At 40.4% G+C, this 24,197-nt stretch overlaps 1 protein-coding gene across 12 annotated transcripts in view; it reads right to left on the reverse strand.

The window, feature by feature from the left end:
* Positions 1-24,197, reverse strand: part of nrcama (neuronal cell adhesion molecule a) — a 76,276-nt gene that overhangs the window by 51,648 nt on the left and 431 nt on the right. The gene's annotated exons all lie outside the window — the stretch shown is intronic.

A 24,197-nucleotide genomic window follows, 5' to 3' on the forward strand; every position in this document is an offset into this window, starting at 1 on the left:
CGCTGCAATACTACTCTGATTTATCTATCTCCTGTTTCAATTAGTTGCCAGAGTTTATGGATCCACTGGGAACCAGGACGCTGCATGTGTCTGAATGTTTACGTGTGTGTGTGTGGTACATAAAGGGGGGGGTTGCAGACTGTGATAGAATAACTGACCCAAGGCATGAATAGAAATGTGGGTGCACGCGTGTGTGTGCCGTTATCCCTGAGGGGCCTCGGCAACCAGCGATAAACAGCAGCTGCCCAAAAAACACATTTAACACACGCCCTGACTGCCTGGCCTCCACACCCACCTCTACCTTCATCTGATCCAGCGCACAATATTAAAACACACACAAACTGGTAAATTAAAACAACCCCTATGTCACCTCCCCATAAGGGGGTTAATACACATCATCAAAAATTTGAAATATTAGTAACCAAAATGTAATTCCAAGTAGAGCTGCAACAATTATTCAAATAGTTATCAAATATTAAATTAATCGCAAACTATTTTCTTATAATCGGTTGTCATTTTTTAAAGAAAAAAAGCAAAAATTCTCTGATTCCAGCTTCGTAAATGTGAATATTTTCTGGTTTATTTCTCCTCTATGACAGTAAACTGATTATCTTTGAGTTGAGGACAAAACAAGACATCTGAGGACGTCATCGTGGGCTTTGGGAAACACTGATCAACATTTTTCACCATCATTTTATGACATTTTATTGACCAAACAACGAATCGACAAAGAAAATAATCGTTAGCTACAGCCCTAATTCCATTCTTGATATCCATTTATAAGGAAGAAAAATATGCTTGAAATTCACAATCAAATATAAATGAAGCCTCGATATTACTGGAATTAGCAGAGACACTGATAACAATATATGCAACAGGATTTTCTTCACTGCTGTCTACTTTAACTTTCATGGTTTCACTGCAACCATTGTTAAGGGAAATTGCTTTAAAACAGCCATCCTTTTGTTAATTGTACAGTTGGAGCCATGTAACTCTCCAAAATAAAAGCAGGTGTAAGCTGCCATCCAAATGGATCCGTCCTCATTTCTCTGCCCACTCTCTCCCACTAATGACAGAGGAAAAAACACTGTAGAAATGTCTGTATTGCCTTAAAGCCATTGCAGTGCCCAGGCTGCCATGAAAGAAGTGGAGACTTTCTCACTCTTGAGAACGCGTTCCAGACACCAGTTGCCCCGGAGCCGGCCAGTGCAAACAGCAAAAAAACACAAAAGCAGCACATTTGCTTCTTTAAACAAATATAGAGCATCTCCAACAAAGGGAAGAGGTGGAAGGCATTTGCAAGTGGCTTTCAGTTTCAAGGAAAGGGAAAAAAAGTTTGTCACATTGCCAAGCAACAAGATATAAAGTACATTACGATCAGTCAGCTGTGGAAGAAGTGGCACCTGGACGGCGACGACTGTTTGTCTGCAGCCTGAAGGTGTATCAGACATACCATCTGTGTGTGACGAGATTTTGGTGTATAGGCCTTGGGGTTATTTATTACCCTGTGTGTGTGTGTGTGTGTGTGTGTTCTGTGCTCATATACATCTGTCTACATGGACTGACAATCACAGAACATGACAAATGACCTAATTAAGATGGTTGCCAGATTGGGTTTAGTGTACCTTGTCGATGGGCCTCATGTAGGAAGCCATATACAAACAAACGTTCTCTATTTTTGTTAGTATCCACAATTTGTTCTTATTTTGTTCGTACCCATTTATTTCTGGGATTCATCAATGTTTTTTTGGAGAGCACTTTTACCAAGACAAGAAAAAAACATCTTGTTTTAACAGTCAACAAATTGTTTGTCCAACGCAAGGAAATAAAAGTGTTAAATTTGAGGAACATAAAAAACGCATGAATATTTTATAATCAAATTGAGATTATTATGTGTTTTAGAGTAATTATAATGATTGGTTTATTGAATTTGTGGGCTAAATAGATACTATTGGTCCATTGATCCCAATTAAGAAAAAAACTAAAACTTAGATCTAAATGGATCTTTATCTATCCTTATATATTCTTAACTTATCTAAGTCCTTATAGTGTTTAGGGGGCATTACCTATGCTAATAAACAATCGACCACACGCCTCCAATTTATGATCAAGTGGGATTCATCATTCAGCACACCTAAGAGCACATTTGGATGGTTAAGAACATTTGGTCCATATGGAGGTGACTTCTCTTATTTTTTCTCTTAACCGGAAATTAAGAGAAAATATAAGAGCAATTGAAGAGAATGTTGCTGCATGAGGCCCAATGTGTCATAAACATTCGTCATTTACAAAATCCCCCCCCCCCCGGCATGTGGATATTAAAATTGGATTGATGGTGGTCGCTTCACATTGGTGGTACCACGCTCAGGATATAATCAGGATATATAGCTGCAATGAAAATCAATATTATGTATATTCATGATTTGCCCCAGGGGTAGCATGTATATAGTTAATAAAAGGGGACCCCAGAATAGACCCCTGGGGTACCCCACAAAAGAGGAGCACAGTTCACAGTTTAGAGTGTCCACACGAATGGCAAACAAAAGTTTAAAATGTCATAAATAGCATGATCTTTCCTGAGGTAAGGCTAGATTTAAAAATGGCACAAGCCTGTGTGAGGATGGCCTTTACAGCTGCTTTTGAAGTCTCAACCGAAGAGTTCAAACCCACACATTCCCTTGTAATGTGTGTGAGTTGGACACAGAGACAGAGAGGGAGGGGGGGTTGGTTACCATGGCTATTTGAAGTTTTTTTTTAATTTTAACAGTGTGTGAGCATCCTTCAGATGACAGACAACACACACAGTCCACAAAAAGAGGAGTCAGAGGGAGCTGGGTTTAATCAGAGAGATTTACTGCCCCCCTGAAAGTTTTTTTTTTTCTTCCTCACCAGAGGTTAAAGGGACAAACCTCCCATCCCCACTGTTCCCACTCGACAACACACAATGCACACGATGGAGTCATCAAGAATGTCGCGCACACACACAGAGAGATGGTAAAGAGCGAGATAGATAAATCAAGATTATGGAACGGTAGGAAGTAGCATTCCTCTGCTGCTGATCCTCTGCTAAGCTTTCAGGGGAGCATATTGTGAAAAGTGTCCAGGTGTGTGGGAGCTCTCTGGGGATTGGATCCAATCATCAAGAGTCATTTTACGGCCCCGACAGAGGGAGTGTATATGAAAGCGAGAGGGAGATGAAACTTGAGAATGACAGGGATGAGAAAACAGGAGAGTGGGAGGTCTGGAGCAACAGGGCGAAGGAACAGAAGAAGATTTGTAAGCCGACTGAAAAAGACAGGCAGTTTTGGCCACCATCAATGCAGATGAAATACCTCGCCATATGACTCTCCGTTCCATTAAAGTGAGAGATAGGCCTGCTGTGGAGTTTGATTTACATGTTAATGCAGGGTTTCTGCAGGCTGGTTACTTGTATTATAAAAATATTTTGGTACACATATTATTATCCAGATAAATCTGACAATAGGCCTTTTTCATGAAAGACATGTTGACATGTCAGTCACAGTATGAAAAAGCACTGGTGTAAATGAAATTAATGATGGCTGCTTCAGATTCCTGGCATTGTGCATACTGGCTCACTGGGACAATTGAATATAACAGCGACATTGTTAATGTTATTTGCAAAACCTGTACTTTTCCTACTATGACAAGTAAACTATCTGCTGTTAAAGAGAACCTATTATGCTTTTGTGCTTTTTCCCTTTCCTTTAGTGCATTATATATTTATTTTTGTGCATGTAAAAGGTCTGCAAAGTTACAAATCCCAAAGTCCAGGGCAAAGGGAGTTACTCTCCCCAACAGAAATACTGCTCCTGAACTGTCTGAAACACCTTGCTTGAAGTCCCGCCTTTTCTACCGTAACGTGGTGATGTCACCAAGTAACACATTTGCATAATACCTGCCTAGCGGCTAGTTTGGCATGGCGTCAAACAAAGTTAGTTAGAGCAGAGCTGGAGCGGAGCTGGAGCGGAGTCTGAAGAGTTTGGTTTGGGTGACCAAATGAAGTAATTAAGTATCTTCCAAAGTTACGAGTCTTTTTATTAGAAAATTACTATTTGTGATGCTGAAACTAAGCAGGGAAACACTGTCCTGGCAAACAGAAAGGGGGGCTCTTTATACTAAACTGAAAGATTCCCACTTCATCTGAATAATTCTGACTTCTGTAGTCATTTGAACTTTATTTGACTTAAAGAAGCATTTTTTTATCATGAAAAGAGGACTGTGGATTTTGTCCCTCATCTCTTACACTGGTTAGGAAGGGATCTGTTCACTGCCAGTATGGAGAGGAAGAATGATTACAGCAACTAATAACTATGTCAATGGAACGTATGGGCATGTGAGTAATATAGACCTGAAAAATGTGCATTTCTCTTATAAATTATGGGACTTTCCCAACGCATACCTTAGCAGAAATGCCAATGCAGCCTTACTGCAATTATCGCAGAAGAATATGAAACTCGACAACAACAGCCCAAGGGCTTAAAGGGTTAATGTAAACAGTGCACCTAATGCTAATTCAGCCATCATAATGAAACACACAGCAGTGTTTGGCCTTGAGGGCATTGTGAATATACGGACAACAGATGTAAACGATCGAGACAATCGGTGTTAGAGAGCAGATGGGGGGGAAAGGTGGCAACGGGCGGCGATAAAGACACTTATGTGAGAAAATAACGTAAAGACAAATTGGATGAGACTCAGTTGTCATTGTACTTGTTTATCAGTTCTCCATCTCTCACAAAAACCTGATGGTGACTGATATTGCTATGGAGACCTGAGAGGCTGTGACCGTGGCATCACCATGGAGGATGTCGAGCAGAATAACACCCAGAGTGCTTAACCGAGGCCATCGGTGACGTGACATTGTCAGAAACACGTTGGAAAAAAATGCCCATGCAGCCAGCAGCACCCTGGAGACCATCTTTCTTATCTGAAGGATCAAGACAAAGGGAAGGCGAAGGGAAAGACAAAGATGGGAGACAGATGTAGAGTGGTGAAAATGAGTGGAGGGCAATGAGAAATGGAAATGTGGAAATGAGAGTGTGAGGAACAAAGGGGACTGTTGACAACGGAGGGCAAACAGTGGAGAGTATGGACCTATAGGATGCCTGGGAGACGTCTAATATTGACCAGTGCATATCTTCCACCCAACGCAGAGGACTGAGGCCTCCTGATATGAGTAACACCGGTTGGAGAGGGATTTCTTCTGTGTGATCTCATTCATTTAGGACTCCTCACACAAACCTCCGGCTTGAAGCTGTGATGAGGAAGCGAACACAAAGGCTGCTCAGACGCTCCACAACGGTGACAGTGAAGTGTACTTGCTACATTCTGTTTGGCAGTGAAGCTGTAACCAAGTGAGATTACAGTAAATGGGATATCACTTTTTTTTTTTTTTTTAAACGGTTCAACAAAGCCACCGCGTGTAGACTAGCGATGCCAGATTTATCATACTGGGAAAAAGACTATGCACGCTTCTCACTCTCCTGCTTGTGTCACACCACTCAAACAAAGCACCTCACAGCCGTGTAAATTGGTATATCCTGCAGCAGTCGACGCCACGCAAAAAGAGTCTTTGAAGGAAGATCAAAACGGGAGATGAGCGGTGGCAGGCGACGACATTACTGAATTTGCTATTTTTAGGAAAATATCAAGGAACTACAGTATGGGGACGGGTGTTTTATCTTGCTTTTCATTTTCGACTATGCCTCCCTCGGGGGTTTCTGTGTGTATGCAAATGTGGATGTGGATCAGGCTGTGTCCTGCTGACAGTACACATCAGATCAAACATGATATTTCATGTCAGTCAACTCCGGATTTTTGATGGAGCTCAGAGGGATGCTCTGATCATTGGTCCGACTGCACCTTCACACAGATTACCCCAAGGTGAACCACAGCTATGTGGGATTAGCGGGATGATTTTTCACATACAGTATGACCTCGATGGATCACATTGCCTACTGGAGGCACATGGTTCAAGGAGGGGTCTAATGCTGCGTTCACACCAAGTGCGAAGCAAATTTTGACCTTGCGTTACTCATGCGGATGCAGGGAATTGCCTCGCTTCCCAGCATTGGATGCTTGATGGGCTGCCACTTGGCACTATATAGCACCTGATTGGACGAACGCTTTCACTCGTGGGCTGCTGCTCCCAGTTTTCAAACTGGAACCAACATGGCGACTCGTTTGGAAACTTTTTTTCTCATATATCACGAAAATAGTTTTTGAAATGTGTTTCTGAACACTTTAGGCGAGAAATAAGCCATGCAGTTGATGAATCTGTCTTCATTTTAGATCGACAATGGTTAGTTTAAACATTTTTCATGAGTTTCCAAAGGCAGCAGGTCGTGCCGGACGCCCTTGATTTGCATAGAGTAGCCTATATGTCAACTTTATGCAAATGAGGAGCGGGCAACGCGACCGCCTGTCTCTCAAAACGCAACGCTACACTACCAGAATTCCTTTGCACGGCTGCTTACGTAGACAAAGGATGGGAAGTGTGGAAAAGACGGATCCTGTGGACAGTGTTCATTCGCGTCACTCGCGCTAGACTTGCCGGAGAGGAGGAGGGGCTTAAGCCTCGGTTAAACCTGTCGCAAGGACATGAGCTGATGAGCTTTTGTACTCGGCAAAACCGACATTCTCACAGCTCCTCAAGGTTCTCCATTTTCTCCGCCCATCCACGTCTGCATAGTTAGAAAATGTTGGATGTGCACGGATAGGCAAAAACCTGCCCATGGATCCCCGCAAAGGGCCGTGTTTGATGGTGTGATGTCACTTTGGCCATGCTTGACACTCGCGACCCCGTCCCAAAAATCAAGCTTTACTGTACCTCCGTGGATACCAACGTTTCATCAACCATGGCCAAAATAGCCATACTTGATTTGTGAATGTTGTCGGAAAACCAAACGCTGTCTTGTCTGGGTTCATCATCCGGAGGCGCACAGAGCTTTGGCAATTTCACTGAACATATAAATGGATTTTGTAATGGATATGTTTAGAATAGATCCAACAACATTTCAGGTGGGACATCATGAACAGTTTGGGCAACATAAGACAACAGTGAGAACGGTGAAATGCTAATATGTAGAGTAGGATGCGCATGATTGGAGCGAGATGTGATCATCTGTGTGTGTGTGCAGGGCTAACACAAAGTGACTAATTACACTCCACTCAGCAGCTCCACTAGACTGAACGTGAAAGCTCTAAAACACACACTTCACTAGACCGGCTAGACTTGACATTAAAAGTCAAGTCCTGAAAAAGGACTGCAGAAAAAACAACAGCGCTACCTAAACAGCAGCATTAAGCACTACAGCCACCAGCCAGGGCTCTCGTGTGCTTTGCTTTCACGCATTTAGAAGTGCTTGTATTTGTTTATGGCCCTTGAGGGCAAATAACGACAGCCCGTTGTATGGCTTTCACCTCCATAGCTCTCAACTCTATTAATTGAGCGCCTACAATTTGTGGGCTATAACAAAAGAAGCCTTATGCAAATGTTCCTGAGGCCATCCTGAACCATGTGACAGCCGTGATTCACGACCTCACCTGGGCAACAAAATGAAAGAGCTCGGTCGGACCTATTTGGATGCTGTCATGGTTCGGTAACACAGAGATGTTGTTTCTTCCTTGTTGTGGTGTGCAGGATCATCGTAGCATGAATTGGACACAAGTCCATCGTCTATATATTGCAATTCATACACACATGAACCCACACACAAACCTACTTTATTTGCTTCCCACCTTTGCCCTGATTTTCTTTAAACAAATTCACAATGACACGACATGAACCTACAGTCAAATCCAGTGAACAAAACAGACCGCGGGCTCGGCCACGCCTGTCTGAGGCTCAAAGAGTTGCACGTTTTACAATATCTTGCTATTAAAACCCTTTGGATAAAAAACTGTCTGACAATGACAATCCATTGAGAAAAGACTCTCTGTGTGTGTGTGTGTGTCCCAATAACCTCATTATCTGACACCAATCTTGGAACTGAGGAGGACTGCTTATCCTTTGACACCCTGACGTGGCTTTTGGAGCAGAAGTAAAATCAATATGTCAAGAGATGGTTTCTTTCGCACCTGCCAATCTCTGACCATTACTAACATCACTTTAATCAACCCCCTCTTCCCTTCTCCGTCTCTGGAGAGTAGTATCAAGAACGTCATGGTTAAATCACAAATCAGCAAGTAAACCAGCTGGATCATCTAAAACGATAAATCAGGCTGTTCTCATACACCGGTCGTAGCTATACCTATGAAAAGTAAATGCACTGTAATTCGTATATATCCCACAATCCGTATATAATTCATGTAATTGTGAACCAGGAAGTATAAAGAGCGTCAAATGCAGCATAGGGAGGAGGTCGGGTTGGATGGGTGTGTCAAAAAACACAGGACTTTCGCCCAGGAGACCGGTGTTCGTGTCCCGTGTGAAACCAGAAGTCAATGCTGAATTTGTCACGTAACTTCCGTACTTAATTTACGCCACTTCTGGTGTTATTTTAACCCAAACCATGACCTTTTCCTGATCCTAACTAAGTAGTTTTTGTCACATAATTTCAGTAAGTTACGGCACTACCAGCCTGGCGTAACCTCTTCCGGTCTGGCGTAACTTAACTATCTTTTCCTAAAGCTAAACCTAACTAAGTAGTTTTGTTTGTTGCCTAAACCTAACCAAGTCAATCTTTTCCTTAACCTAACTAAGTAGTTTTGTTTGTTGCTTAAACCTAACCAAGTGGATCTTTTCCTAAACCTAAATAAGTAGTTTTATTTGTTGCCTAAACCTAACCAAGTCGATCTTTTCCTAAACCTAAATAAGTAGTTTTATTTGTTGCCTAAACCTAACCAAGTCGATCTTTTCCTAAACCTAACTAAGTAGTTTTCTTTGTTGCCTAAACTTAACCAAGTTGATCTTTTCCTAAACCTAAATAAGCAGTTTTATTTGTTGCCTAAACCTAACCAAGTCGATCTTTTCCTAAACCTAACTAAGTAGTCTTGTTTCCTAAACATAACCAAGTTGTTTACCTGTGAAGACAGAAGTTTATTTTGAAAAGACTGGAGCGAAAATTGGCACTGAGCATTCGTAAGAAAGTGCACAAAAAATGAGGAATAACTTTTCGTAAGATATCGTACGAACCGTTGTATGAGAATACATTGAATAAATTCTATACTTTAAAGCAGCTTTCAATGCAGAAACCATGGTGATTTTCTCAGCTCTTATCTAATCACCCTGCTTTTAAGCACGCTGTTTGGTTCTATTGCAGCAAAAGGCAAGAATCATTGGATCATATCACTCTAGCTGTACCAACATCTGCTACCACAAGGCTAATAGCCAACATGGACGATCTGAGGAGCACTGAGTATAGATACAGAACAACATGTCCCCCGTTTAGGCCAGCCTATAGACCTGGAGGGTAAATTTGACTTAGGTGTAGATAGAGATCAGCCCTTCCTGTTGACTATAAATGTTCATGTTAACACGTACATCAAGTTTTCCTGCCACACTTTCTGACACAAAAAGCATCTTTTAGGCCTCAGTACTAACGTAAATGAGCTCTGATGGACCTCCCAAAGTAGCAGACCCTAGCAGCTTGCTATCATTCGATCTCTGGTTGCGTACACACACACACACACATACAGGCATTACGCTGTTCACTGCTGCCAATGGGGCTGTGCAGCCTCGTTGGCCGGTGATGCTGAGCTCGTGGCGGGGCCAGACGGCACGGACCCAGCTGTAAAAGAGAGGCTATGTCTATACAACGGCCGCAGTCAGCACTTTGGTACTCTAAAAACAGATGCTGCTTGAGCTGATGAGAATATACCTCGCGGCAAAGTGGCCCAGGGTTTACATTGGGACGGGCCAGGACAGTATTTTCATTATGATAGAACTGTTATTCATTGTTCATTTAAGGAAGTCTTTATTGTCTCACTCAGATTTAGCTAAAATAAAGGAGGTATTGAGCAAGATAACGGTTCTGTGTCTCTCGTGCAAAAACATGACCGGCCATGAAAGCCTTTTTTGGCTCTAGTGAGAACTGAATCCCCTGTCTTTAGGCTACTAGAGGAGGCTCCGTCTAACAAAATGTCCATCTGACTGCTGGGATTTTGGCTAACGAAGATAAACTGAGTTAAGCCACTCCGGCCCGTGTTAATGAGCTTGTGAAAGATCACACAGCTGTCTAAAAAAACAGGGGGCTTCTGCTTTCAGCTGCCCTCCGGGTCCCCGCACCTAATCCCCGAGATCAATAATCTCGTTGTCAATACAACCCCCGTGCGCTGACACTTAATTGATTTGTGATACCTGATACACACTATTAATCAACGTGGGTTAATGTGAATGTTCCGGTGTGGGTCTTGGGTGAGAAAAGCCAGTAGATTCCAAATCACAACAAGAAGAAAAGTAAGATGGAACAACCACAAACGAATCCTAAACCGGATTTTTAGACCGTATCCCTCTCCCGTTTCTCTGACAGAACAAGGGCAGTACATCTCCCCCCCCCAATCATCCCAAATTCGACCCTGCTACATGCAGCATTGTGAGTGCAAGTGACAAGAGCGGCAAAGCACTCAATAATTCATCACTCAGTATAGTATTTTGTGGCCCCGGCTTTGATACACCAAAGCAGTGGCGGTGCTTCTGAGCAAGAAAGATATATATTTTTGCACATGTGAGAGGATATCAATTATTCACCTACAGTCAGTCGTCCTGGGTAGCTCGCAGCACACCTACAAGACAGACAGTGAATAAAAAAACACCGTATAATATAATTCAGTACTACAGATTAAATAGCAGTCAAGGGCATCTTAACTTGTTGTTATTTTTAGCCATTTTCAGGTGAGTTCAGGTGTTAATTCAATGTCTGAGACAGTATAAAGTATTACATTATAGGTGGATTTGTAGTTGTAGCTGCCATCTGAATTCCTATAAAATGATGTCATATTGCAAGACGAAAATATCACGCAAACACAGGAAAACTGAATTATTAAAGATGAATAATGGTCAATAATAGACCTGAAAGCCACTTAACATCATAAGAACGGGGCTGCAATTAAAGACTATTTATTATTAAATTATCTGCCTATTATTTTCTCCATTAATCCATTAGTCTATAAAATATCTGACAATAGAAAAAAGCCCAAGCTGACTTATTCATATTGCTTTTTTTAAGGGCTGCAACTAACGATTCATTTCAGTGTCAATTAATCTGTCGATTTATCGATAAGTTGTTTGGTCTATAAAATGTCAGATAATAGTGAAAAATGTCGATCGGTGTTTTATCCGAAGCCCAAGATGACGTTCTTGAATGTCTTATTTTGTCCACAACTCAAACATATTTAGTTTACTGTCATAGAGGAGTAAATAAACCAGAAATATTCACATTTAAGAAGCTGGAATCAGAGAATTTTTACTTTTTTTTTCTTAAAAAATTACTCAAACCGATTAATCGATTATCCAAATAGTTTGCTATTAATTTAATAGTTAACAACTAATTGATTAATCGATCAATTATTGCAGCTCTACATGTTTTGTCTGTCTAACAGTCAAAACCCCCCAAAAATAATTTATTATTATAGACTGTAAAGAAAACAGTTAAGAGAAACTCAGCAAATATTCATTAATTTTTTGTGAATTTTTGCATTAATAATTGAATGTCAGACTCTAGCCTGCTCCTCGCTGATTCTCCATGAAATTATTTCATGCATAAAAAAAGGAGACGGAGGTAAAGACCTTCTCATTCATAAACATTTTTTGAGAGCAGGCTGGTCACTGCTACAACATTTATGAAGCGTGAATAGTGGTCTACATTGTTATCAGTCTCCTGGGCACACAAAAAAAAGAAGTATTCTATATAATATTCTCTTTGTTGTATAAGGCAGACACACATCAGTCAGGTCTTCCCCTGAAATCTCCAACCTCTAAGGAGAGGAGCATAAAGACTGATGTATGACTAGAGAAATAATTGATAAGGATTTAATAGAGAGTTGGGTAGCCACAAAATGCATTAGAGCCGCATCAAAGCTGTGCTATATTTAATATTCAAATATCATAAAATGTATCACAGGCTGTATCAGTCAAGTACTGATGTGTGTGTGTCTATAGATAGATTGCTAAACCTTTTAAAGAAAACAGATACAACTGTGTCATCATCGCTGACCAAACAAGTGACAGTTCATGTGATCCGACAGGTGCGGGACACTCCCTGGACACCCGATAGCTCTTATGGGAGTGTTTACACTGAGGAAACGAGTGTGGGAAAAGTATGTGATACCCGTTTTAGAAAAGTAGCTGCTCTTCCACTTATTAATGGGCCTTTTGTAGAGGGAATATCTGGCAGGTAATATATCACATAGCTGTAATGGATGGCTGGCTTTGACTGAATATATAACAAGGTGAAGGGGTTTCCTTTAGAAGGCTTTAGAAAGGACACACTGATATCATTACCAGTGGTCTTTGAGACAGCTTTTTCTTCTTTTTCTTCTCCTCATCTTGATTTGTTGGTAAAATTATGTTAATAAGTATGTCATAGGACTGCATCTATTGAAAAAGAACAAAATGTCAACAGCACACAGACAGCCAACGGCTATATATTCCCCAACAATTCCATTAAAACTAGCAGTAACTACAAAAAAAAGGTGAGATTTGCTGCTTGCAGCCGGTGGGTAGCAACCGAGCGCTGGGTAAAGGTTAAATGGGCTTTGTGAGTCATGGATCGGAGCGGAGGGTGGAGGAGAGATGGAGTGGGTTGAGGGTCAATACCAGCAGTGTGTATATGGTGGGAAAATGCTGGGAGGACACACTGGGGGAAAAAAAAAAGCTGGGCAAACGGGCGTATAGTGCAGAGCCGTGTGCAGCCCTTCCTTCCCAGGCATGGAAGTGATTACAATTTAAAGAATGTGGGATGCGCTCAAATGTCATATTAGATAACGTCATTTTTATGGCACAACAAGCTTGTGTCCATGGCGTTTCCATTAAAGAACATTGCATTTGAAGAATTTATTTAATATCATGTGACAAAGGTAATCATATTGCTGTCAGCTGAGGAAAAAACAGTAAGTTCATATGGCTTGCAAACTTTTTTAAAGCTTCTCTAATCAATATTTTTAGATGGATCAAATGGCTACAGATGCACCCACCTATAGAGTTTCCCCTCCCAGCCGGTTGCCAGACGACTGCCGGCCGGTTGCCAGCCAGTTCCCAGCTGCTATACGGAAATATGCGAACACAATCTACAGAGCGGGTTAGCATATCTCAGCTCATTGTTTTGGTTTTACGGCTCACGACTTTACTGCTTTGATTCTCTCACGCAGCTCTCATCAGTGTCGATTTGAGGCAGCTGTTTTTAGAGCAGAAAGACAAATGTAACGGCTAGCATGGAGCATTGAGCAGCTATAGAGCTAACTATTTCTATATTAGGGCTGTCAATCGATTAAAATAGTTAATCGCAAATTAATCGTGCTTTTTTAGCTGCTCAAAATGTACCTTAAAAGGGAGATTTGTCAAGTATTTAATACTCTTATTAACATGGGAGTGGGCAAATATACTGCTTTATGCAAATGTATATGTATTATTGGAAATCAATTACCAACACAAAACAATGCATGTGATTATCATAAAGTGGGCATGTCTGTGAAGGGGAGACTCATGGGTACCCATAGAACCCATTTTCATTCACATAGCTTGAGGTCAGAGGTCAAGGGACCCCTTTGAAAATGGACAAGCCAGTTTTTCCTCGTCAAAATTTTGCGTAAGTTTGCATTGTTATTTAACCTCCTTCGTGACAAGCTAGTATGATATGGTCGGTACCAGTGGATTCCTTAGGTTTTTTCTAGTTTCATATGATGCCACTATATCTTATCCCACTATAAACAAAATCGCAAGTTAAAGAAATTAGTGGTGTTATAACATATTTGCATTAATGCGTTATTATTGCATTTACTTTGACAGCCCTAATTAGGATTATATATGGTATTATTTATATATTATGATTTATTATATTAGAGAGTGAATATCAGATTATTTGTCAGGTGGCTGGTGGGAACACAACACATAAATACTAATGCTTCATTTAGCTACTGTTGCTACTGCCAAGTTGTTCCCCATATTAACTTTACAAAGGTGCTAATATGTCAGTGTTGTGTTTACAGCTCGCTGCCCTGTGCCCATGTGGCCAATAAATCAATTAATGTAGGTGTAAAGATAAAAACAAAACTATTTAGGACGTTATAATGAGCACAACGTGTCACACATAGGTTACAGGCACTTTCCTCCCTTGCCATGCCCTTCCACAAATGGGGATACAAGACATCCCAGACATTCATCATTCAGTAAAACATTTGGCTATCCTGCCAAAACTCCAGCTACTGGCTCCCAGCCAAGTCATTAAAACAGTTAATTATCTGTACGAGCACGAGAAGCTGTGAGGAAACAGTTCTATTATTAAAAGAGAGGTTAAGCAGAATGTCTTCTGTAAGAGAGACGGTTAATTTGGCATTACAAATTGAAAAATTATGTTCCATGCTTCCTGGTGATAGATGGTGACCAGAAGATAGTAGTTATTATTAACACAGAGAATGTTGTATAAAAAGACGAGGATGTACAGTATATGCTGTGTAAGATACACAGCATATACTGTACATCCTCATCTTTGGGATAAATGGGACAACATTTTTTTTTCAAAAGTTTGCCTGTTTTGAGCTGATTCATGATCAGGTGTAGTGTTAGTTTCTTTTAGCATTTGTGCCAAAAAAGCTTTTACAGTAACAACTAAAATAATTAAAAGCAAAAACCTGTTAAACAATAGGGCTGTCAATCGATTAAAAATATTTAATCACAATTAATCACATGATTGTCCATAGTTAATCCCAATTAATTGCAAATTAATCAAACAGTCACATTCTATCATGTTCAAAATGGACCTTAAAAGGGAGATTTGTCAAGTATTTAATACAATAATCAACATGGGAGTGGGCAAATATGCTCGCTTCATGCAAATGTTTGTATGTATATATTTATTATAGGAAATCAATTAACAACACAAACAATGACAAATATGCTCAAATCATATCGTTGCAAACTGCAGCCCAACAGGCAACAACAGCTGTCAGTGTCAGTGTGCTGACTTGACTATAACTTGACCAAAACTGCATGTGATTATCAGAAAATGCATGTATGTAAAGGGGAGACTCGTGGGTACCCATAGAACCCATTTTCATTCACCTATCTTGAGGTCAGAGGTCAAGGGACCCCTTTGAAAATAGCCATACCACTTTCTCCTCAACAAAATTTTGTGTAAGTTTGGAGCGTTATTTAACCTCCTTCGTGACAAGCTAGTATGACATGGTACCAATGGATTCCTTAGGTTTTCTAGTTTCACATATCTTCACTATAGCTTAAAAACTGAGCCCACTACAACCTAAAAAATCACAAGTTGCATTAATGTGTTAAAGAAATTAGTGGTGTTAAAACAAATTTGAGTTAACGTGTTATTATCGCGTTAACTTTGACAGCCCTAATTAACAATTAGAATAATTTCTAAAGGATAGGCAGGTAAAATCCTCTAAGGCCCTACTAAATCTCTGTATACACCCTCCCTTTTGTTCAGTGATTTAAATCTAGCTGTGTGATATCATCACGGTTTTTTCCTGGCAGTCTGAGCGGGGACATCAGGGTTATCTCCTCCCCACAGAACAGATATCATGGAGATCAATCTGATCCTCCCTTTTGATCAGCACCAGCCAGAGTTTCAGAGAGAAAATCACTGAAAGTTTGTTTCATTTCAAGCCGATATCTACATCTTCAAACAAAGTGCGGGTTGTCTCATATCTCACGTCCAACTGTAATAAGCTAAAGTGCTACAACAGCAGCCGGGGGAAGGGGGGGTGCAAAAAAGGCAAGGTGAGTAAAGCAGCCTGGCTCTGACGGGACAATGCAGAGTATCTGGCAGCCCCAAAAAAAACAGCCAGCTCAGCAGTTTTAGGGGTGAAAGAGAGAGAGACAGAGAGGACAGAGTGGCTAGAGTGACAGGGTGGGGCATTATCACTGATGTGAAACGCCATTGACTTTTATGGGCCGATGTCCAGAGGCATCAAATGATGCTGAGCAAGAACAAACAGGAAATGAGTTATTCTTACAGTAAGTCATGGACTGCATCATGGTCCGTTGACAGGAAACGCGCGCTGAGAGGACATTAAAATGCGTTTATGGGTTGTTTACAACTGAATCATCAAACTGGTTTTTAAATCAATGAACCGAAACGTCTGTTTGCTGTCATTTTACAGTATATTCAGGAACTCTGGCTGTCAAAATCCTATGCACTGTTAGTTTGTCTCCCCTAATTACAGGAAAGATCTTCTTTACTATATATAGAGAAGAAAAATACAAGAATTTAGCCGCAGTACATTTCATCTCTTTACATAACCCATTGAAAATTAGGGGTGTGTATTGGAAAGAATCTGGCGATACGATACGTGTCATGATACAGGGGTTACAATTCAAAATATATGTTGTGATACTGTAAGCAAGGCGATATAAATCTGTTATAGTATAAAGAACACCATCGTATGCATAAAATCGGATGAAAATGGATTACAACACTAGTATGTAGTGGTGGAGGGTTTTAAACACAACACAAAATGAACCACTGTCTGCCACAACTCCACCCGATTTAACCGTTATCAGGCCATTAAATAGAGGTTATCGGTCGCTATAAGCACCATAGATGTGGGTCAGTAGGGGCCTACTACGCCTACTATGTTGTGAAAGTGAAACTTAACAGCAACACATTCTAACGTGTTGAAAAACTGAATGAAAAGTCACTTTCTGAACACAAACAAAAAGGCTTCTTCAGGTTTAGGCAACAAAACTACAACTTCTTTAGGTTTAGGCAATAAAAAAAACAACTTTAAAATAACTACTAACACAAAGACAACTACACATTGTTGGTTTCACACGGGATGCAAACTCTGGTCTCCTGGGTGAAAGTCCTGTGTTTTGCATAATTATACGGTTGCTAGAGGTTGCTGTTGTATTCTATTATACCTTTTTTCGGTGATCTACTATTTGAATAGATGATAGAGCCTACTAGTGGGTATAGTAGGCCCCTACTGACCCACATTTATGGGGCTTATAGCGACTGATAACGCCTATTTAATAGCCTGACAACAGTCAAAACGTCTGACAAATCTTTGCATTAATTAAAAATCAAGTGTTTTTTGAGAAATGATACAGTACCACAACATAATATTGCGATACTCAAGTGCATCGATATTTTCGGACACCCCTATTGAAAATATCTTCATAATTCCGTTGAGCAGCACTGTATACACGTGGAGTCATATGGGGATTTCTATTGACCCTGCACCACACAGTGTGGACATCTGGGACTATACAGTTTAAATAAAATTAAAAGTTGGAGTAAACAAAGCATGTGTAAGAAGACAGATGTTACACGTTTCTTTCTTTCTCTCTTCAAGGCCCATAAAGACGAGGATCTGTCTGCCTTTAATTGGTTTATCAGTTAGCAGACACATCTTCAAGCTGATAGATGTGTTTTCCACACTGAGAACTCCTTCTGTTCTCCGTCCTCATCATCTGCTCGCTGGACAGTTTATCTCTTTTATTTTCTACAAAGGCATTCTTTCAGTACGACCAGAGGGCGCTTATTGAAAGAAGGCTTCAGAAAAAGGCCTTCTTTCTGGGGTCAGACGAATAGGATTGAGGACACATGCGGGGCTCCATTGAACCGTTTCCCACACCATACGCAAACTGACGATTAGCAGATGCTCACTATAAAGTGTCCTCTGAAGTCTTACTACTAGGAGTTCCCACAACAGTAAAAATGCCACTAGAAGACTCACAAATGCTGCTGAGAGCAACTTTTACTAAATACTAGGGGAGACATTTATGGATACACCAGAATATTCTACAAATGCACCCTAAGGTGTAGGAAAATGACACCAGTCTCGCCATATCAGGGAGCATTAGGGGTCCGCTTCGGGCCGATGAAATGCCTTAAAAAGCAATACATAATTTCACACTCTACAACTCATGTGTAAAGGCTCTGAGATAAATTCCCCATCAGACTAATCTCTCCTCATGGCTGGGGGTAAAAGATGTCTACCTGTGAGAAAAGGAAAATTCTATCCTCCCATATAAAGTCCTAAAAAACATCATCCATAGCTGACAGATTCAATTATGGGCCTGTAAAAACATCTTTAATAATCATCGTTAGGGCTGGTTGGCTCACGCCCGTCACGTGACGCTGCATGCCTCGAACCAATTGGTGTGATAAAGAGGAGCTCTTTAATGGCTTCTTCTTTTTGACCCAAATCCTCGCTAATCATTTTAGAGCTGTGACAAAGATTGTGGTGGATGGGGGGTATAATATTATTTTTAAGCCTGTAGTGTACAATGAATTAAGCTCCCACCACTGGGATTTCAGCGTTCCTCCTTTGTTTCCCTTAAAAATAGCTCTATAAACCATATTCCTTTTAATATAACTTTACATACTGTGTCATTTTCCTCAGCTACGAGTGGATTTAACATGATTGGGATCGTCTGCCGTGTTGAAAACAAATCATCTTTGCCTGCATATGGCTCAGTGTGTAAAATTAAATCAGCCGTTCAGACGGATATTGCTGTTTTTTTTTTTTTACAGTGACAGCTACTACCAGTCTGGCAACTCCTCTGCTCTCACCCACTCTCCCATCTGTTGCCCACCTGATCCACACAAAACAACTCATGCAGCAGACTCACACCTACTGATATACAGTCGATTCAAAAGGGCCTCATCGGACACTAAAAACAACATGTATGTAGGAATTATAGACCTTTTAAAGCTTATTTATCATGTGAGAATGACTGTGTGTGTGTGTGTGTGTGTGTGTGTGTGTATAGTAGAGGAGTGGCATGCTATGTCTCCTTTTATTAATCTCCAGTCTCTTGCTCTACTTCAGATGCGGTCGGGCACACAGCTGGTGATCGCAGCAGCACATCGCTCCTCTCCTCTCTTCTCCACTCCTCTTCTTTATTCGGCTTCTCCTCACTGCAGCTCTACTTTCCTCTTCCTTAGTCATTCCACACATGCTTTTCTAACTCTGTTCCCCATACTGTGCTATAGGGCTGGGCAATGTAACCATATATACTGTCAAAACGATATAAAAATGTAATATTGTTTCTATCGGGATACAGGCGAGGCCTATATTTATTACTTTTTTCTCTATAATTTCACTTAAAGCTGTTATAGCTGTTAAAGCTTAAAGCTGTTTCTCTCATCTCCTCTAGTCCCTCCTCTCCTTTCCTTTCCTTTTCTCTCCTCTTGTCCTGTCCTCTCATCTCTCCACTTTCCCTCCTCTCCTCTTGTCTGCCCCCCTCTCCTTTCCATTCCCTTCCTTCCTTTCCTTTCCTTTTCTCTTCTCTTCTCTTCTCTTCTCTCCTCTCCTTCCCTTGTATTTAATTTCCTTTCCTTTCCATTCCTTTTCTCTCCTTTCCTCCTCTCTTTCTCCCCTCTCCTCTCCTTTCCTTTCCTTTCCTTTCCTTTCCTTTCTCTTCTCTCCTCTCCTCTCCTCTCCTCTCTCCTCCTGGTTTATAAACCTCAAGGGATGACTTAAAACATATAATAAAATAATCTGTATATACTCTTATACAGAGATACTGTGTATGGTGTTTATTTTCATTATCAATTAATGTGTTGATTATTTTCTCGATCAGTCATTTTGTCCATATGATTATCTATAAAATGTCAGAAAATTGTGAAACATGGACATCACACTTTCCTAGAGCCCGGGGTGACACATTTAAATACATATTATAATTATAATATTATAATATTTGTCTGACCAAGGCTCCGAAACCCAAAGATACTCAGTTTACAATGATACGAAACAGAGAAAAGCAGCAAATCCTCATATTGGAGTTTTTGATTGAAAAGTGCCTGAAACTATCTCAGTTATCAGCACTGACTAATTGCTAATCAACTAATTGTGTCAGCTTTAGTTTAGTGTTTACAGTACAAATCACATTGTTATAATGTACCAGACATTAAAACCCTCATGCAGAAATCAAACACAGTTGTAATGTGCTCCTCATTCCGGTCCTTAATTGTGCAAAAAACTGGGTCTCTCCCATCTCCAAGCAATATAACATCATCTTCCAAACAAAAAAAACACAACAACAAACCATCTGTCTTTTTATGGAAGGCAGCGAGAACAACAGCATCTGCTCTCTGAGACATCCACCAGCAGCAGCAGAGTGTCCCACTCCACCACTCCAGACCCACCCGCCTTTAACTTTACCCCATTTTCCAATTCATCAATCTTCAGCCAGTCATGCTAATTTAACATGTCCTGGTCCCTTAATGGAAACAGCCACCCAAACATGTCCAGCTGTGAGCCAAGGCTGTGGGGGTGTTTATGTACCTCCCACCCCCCCCACCCCCAAGCCCACCATCATCGCCGCAGGGTGCTGATGTTATTAACCCAAAGCACATACAAGACTATCTATGATGCTAATTGTATTCATTTGGCTGCAGCTCGGTCTGGGTCTCATATACGTGAGCCAGGGGTTTCTAAATCTATACAGGATGACTTCATTAACACGTGCACCTGCATACTTCAGTGGAGGTTGTTTATGTAGGGACTAGGGAGTGAGTTCAACCTCTAGGGATGAATTAAAAATAAGAAGAAGCATTGTTTCCTAGTTGCAGCGTTGCCTGAGGCAGAGCAGGGACGGAGAATCAAAACCATAACTCCAGCAGTGTTACAAATACACAACAAAACATACAGCAACATTATGCAGCTGGAAAAAATGCAGATGTGCAAATTTTCTCACATTATTTCCTCAGTATATCAGGGACTGTGTGGGCTACAAGCCAAAATCCCACTCATATGAGCTGTAGTGTTGCTAATATGCATTTTTTGAATTTTGATTTTCCGTATAGTGTGCCTATGTTAAAGTGGCAGTATGTTTTTGGCATCATTGGGCAAAAATTCCATAATAACCTTTCAGCATATTGTAATTCAAGTGTTCTGAGAGATAACTAGACTCCTGCACCTCATCATGGCTCTGTTTCAGGCTTTAGAAAATCCATCCCGTGACTGGAGACTTTGGCCAATCACAGGGATAGAAGATGTTTGCCATATCGCCCAGCCCTATTTCATAGAGTAAATGATTCATTAAAAAAAGCTGATACAATTAATTGATTAGTCATTCAACAGAACTACCTTAATACCCGATTAATTACTTATGTCATTTTTTTTTTATAGCAGAAACACTCAAATGTGATTATTTGCAATTTTTCTCTGCTTCATATAATTCTAAACGGAATATCTTTGGATTTTCAACTTGTTGTTGGACAAAAGAAGCAATTTTAAGATGTCACCATGGACATTAGGGAAATTGCGTAGGGCTGCAACTAACGATTATTTTAATTGTTGATTAATCTGTTGATTATTTTCTCGATTAATTGATTAGTTCTTTGCTCTATAAAATGTCAGAAAATGGTGAAAAATGGCAATCAGTGTTTCCCAAAGCCCAAGATGACGTCCTCAAATGTCTTGTTTTCTCCACAACTCTTAAAAAAATGACTCAAAATGATTAATCAATCATCAAAATACTTGGTGATTAATTTAATAGTTGACGACTAATCGATTAATCGTTGTAGCTCTTAAATCGTGACATGCAGTTTTCACCTTTTTTTAAAAAATTTTACAGACAAAACCATCAATTAATGATTAAGCAAGAAAATAATGGGCAAAATAATTGATAATAATATGCAAATGTATCAGAATCACAATATATAGGCTGCACATGAGGCTTCCTTCCATGTTTTTATAGCAATTATTTTTAGACATTTGTGAGAAATTACTCAATCAAAATGTCATCTTTAAAGATAATGAATCTTATTAAATCAATGAATATAGTTTCTCCCTATAACTGGATGTATAGAGTTTTGTACTTTTTTTTTCTGGTTTTAAAAATCTGCCGTTTCAGTCTCACCTGAGTGAAATGAAAGGAAGTCATGACCTCCACCCTGTAATCTCCAAACAGCCTGAAAGACAATATTATGCATCTCCAGTGTCTGGAAATAGTGTCATCACTTAAGGCGATGGAATGAGAATGAGAGCCCGCCATAAGCTCCGTCACCTGACTGCTGTCTAATGGGCCGTGGATAACCGGGAGAGCAGGAGAGTGACGATGACACTGCATCTGCCGTGAGTAATGGCTCAGTGCTGGCTCTGCACTGGCAAGTCTGGGGAGTTGTCACAGGAGACGGAGGTCATGTCTACTGATGTGTCTTGGCGGTGGGAGAAAAGCTCGCCAACGCCAGCTGTGGTGCCAACACACAAAATACCTGCCATGCCATAACATGCCACAGCAGTCCATTTTCATTTTCAAAATAAGATGTACTAGATTAATTTGAGGTATGGGATAACATTCACAGCATACATTTTGACTGGTTATAGTGGGAAAAGCACACCAATAACATTAATGATGGCTCCGCTCTATTCATGGCCATCATTTAATGTGATTGTTTACACCGGTGCTTTCCCCTCTGTGGCATTATATCACCATGTCTTCTGTGAAAAAAGGCCTAATAGTGTCAAAATCTAGCTTAATTTTCTGTTAATGTCACTTCACGATTCTCAAATAAAAAGGTCATAACAACTGCAGAGAGCCTCATGCAAAGGTTGAACCTTTTTTAGAGTAAAACATAGAAATCAGTGAGTATATGACATGCCTCCTCTCTTGTCTCAGATCTCTTCCTATATAGCCTAGAAAGCTTTATCTATAAAAGAAGAGCAAATGCTTAATAATATATAGGGACCTATATGCCTCATGTATGGTTGAGGGTCAAAGTAAACATGTCATATTGTATCACATGGTGTTACAACAACAGCAGATGCTGACTGCAACTATTAACACTGCATGAAATAACTCACACTTTCACTTCCACATAGTCAAAGATAGTGGGATTCTTACTGCCATCACTATCAATCTTCCTACTCGTAGATTGGTTTGTAGTCACGCGTGACACACACAATATATAACCAAGCATCTGTTAGGCCTACATGTATCCAATCAAACAAACACATGTTCCTTAGTAACATAATGACATGTGGCCCCAATGGGAGTTAAACCACTGAGCTATAGGATAACTCTGCATACATATATCACTTTGTTTCTTTAAATCACAATGTGTAAACAATATAGGCCTATAGTACAGAATCATATGCAGCAATAAGGGCCACATATTACATATATATCACATTCATATCAGCATGGATACAGCTTCTATGGTGACATGGGCTGATCCTAATCAATTCATCATTTTAAGTATAAAATAGTCTAAATGTTCATCATATAAGGCAAGAAAAAGCAGCAAATCATCACATTTAAGCAGCTAAAACCAGAGATTGTTTGGCCATTTTGCCTGAAAATTGCCTGAAATTATTAATCGATTAATTGAATAATCCTTCCAGCACCAATACTGACTGCACATGCTTATGATCAGACTAAGAATGGTGAAGTCCAAAAGCTGAATCATCTTCCTCTGATTGACTGTAATCCAATGTCAACTCCAACTGCAGAGTAAATCTTCAGTGGTCCTTTATTATGCATTTGGACACATATGGAATATATTTCCCTCTATTTAGAAAAATATTTTCATAGAACCCTGTAATTTATTTCTATGGGAGAATCGATTAGATCAATAATGAAAGAATAGCAGGCCCCCACCACCCCCCTTATACTGATCATCAATAGACACCTGCTGATTATTCATATCTATACATTAAACATCTGCAAACAACAGCCTTAATGCTGCCTTGAAGTGAAAGCACTTGGATTGACAGCTTAGAGGAGCTGAGCTACATCTGGCAGCATCACTGGCAGACATCTAATAATCCTCTCAGCAGCCTGCGGGCCTGCCTGCACCGGCCGGCGGCAGCGACAACAAGCACCAACCCAAACCCTGCTGCTGCTGCAACCACCAACCACCAATACAATGCAACAGCAGATCAACACATTGCTTTCTCCTCCTTCATGATTGCTGTTCAAGATGCAGTGCATGCAGTGCAGTGAGGCTGCAATGCTGTCTGCCTTTGATGCTTAGCACAATCCAGAGAAGGAAAAAACACGACAATCGGCGTCCATATTATTTGCACCTGGTCATCCTCGT

The sequence above is a fragment of the Sebastes umbrosus genome, chromosome 23 (genome assembly GCF_015220745.1).
Source record: "Sebastes umbrosus isolate fSebUmb1 chromosome 23, fSebUmb1.pri, whole genome shotgun sequence".
NCBI lineage: Eukaryota > Metazoa > Chordata > Actinopteri > Perciformes > Sebastidae > Sebastes > Sebastes umbrosus.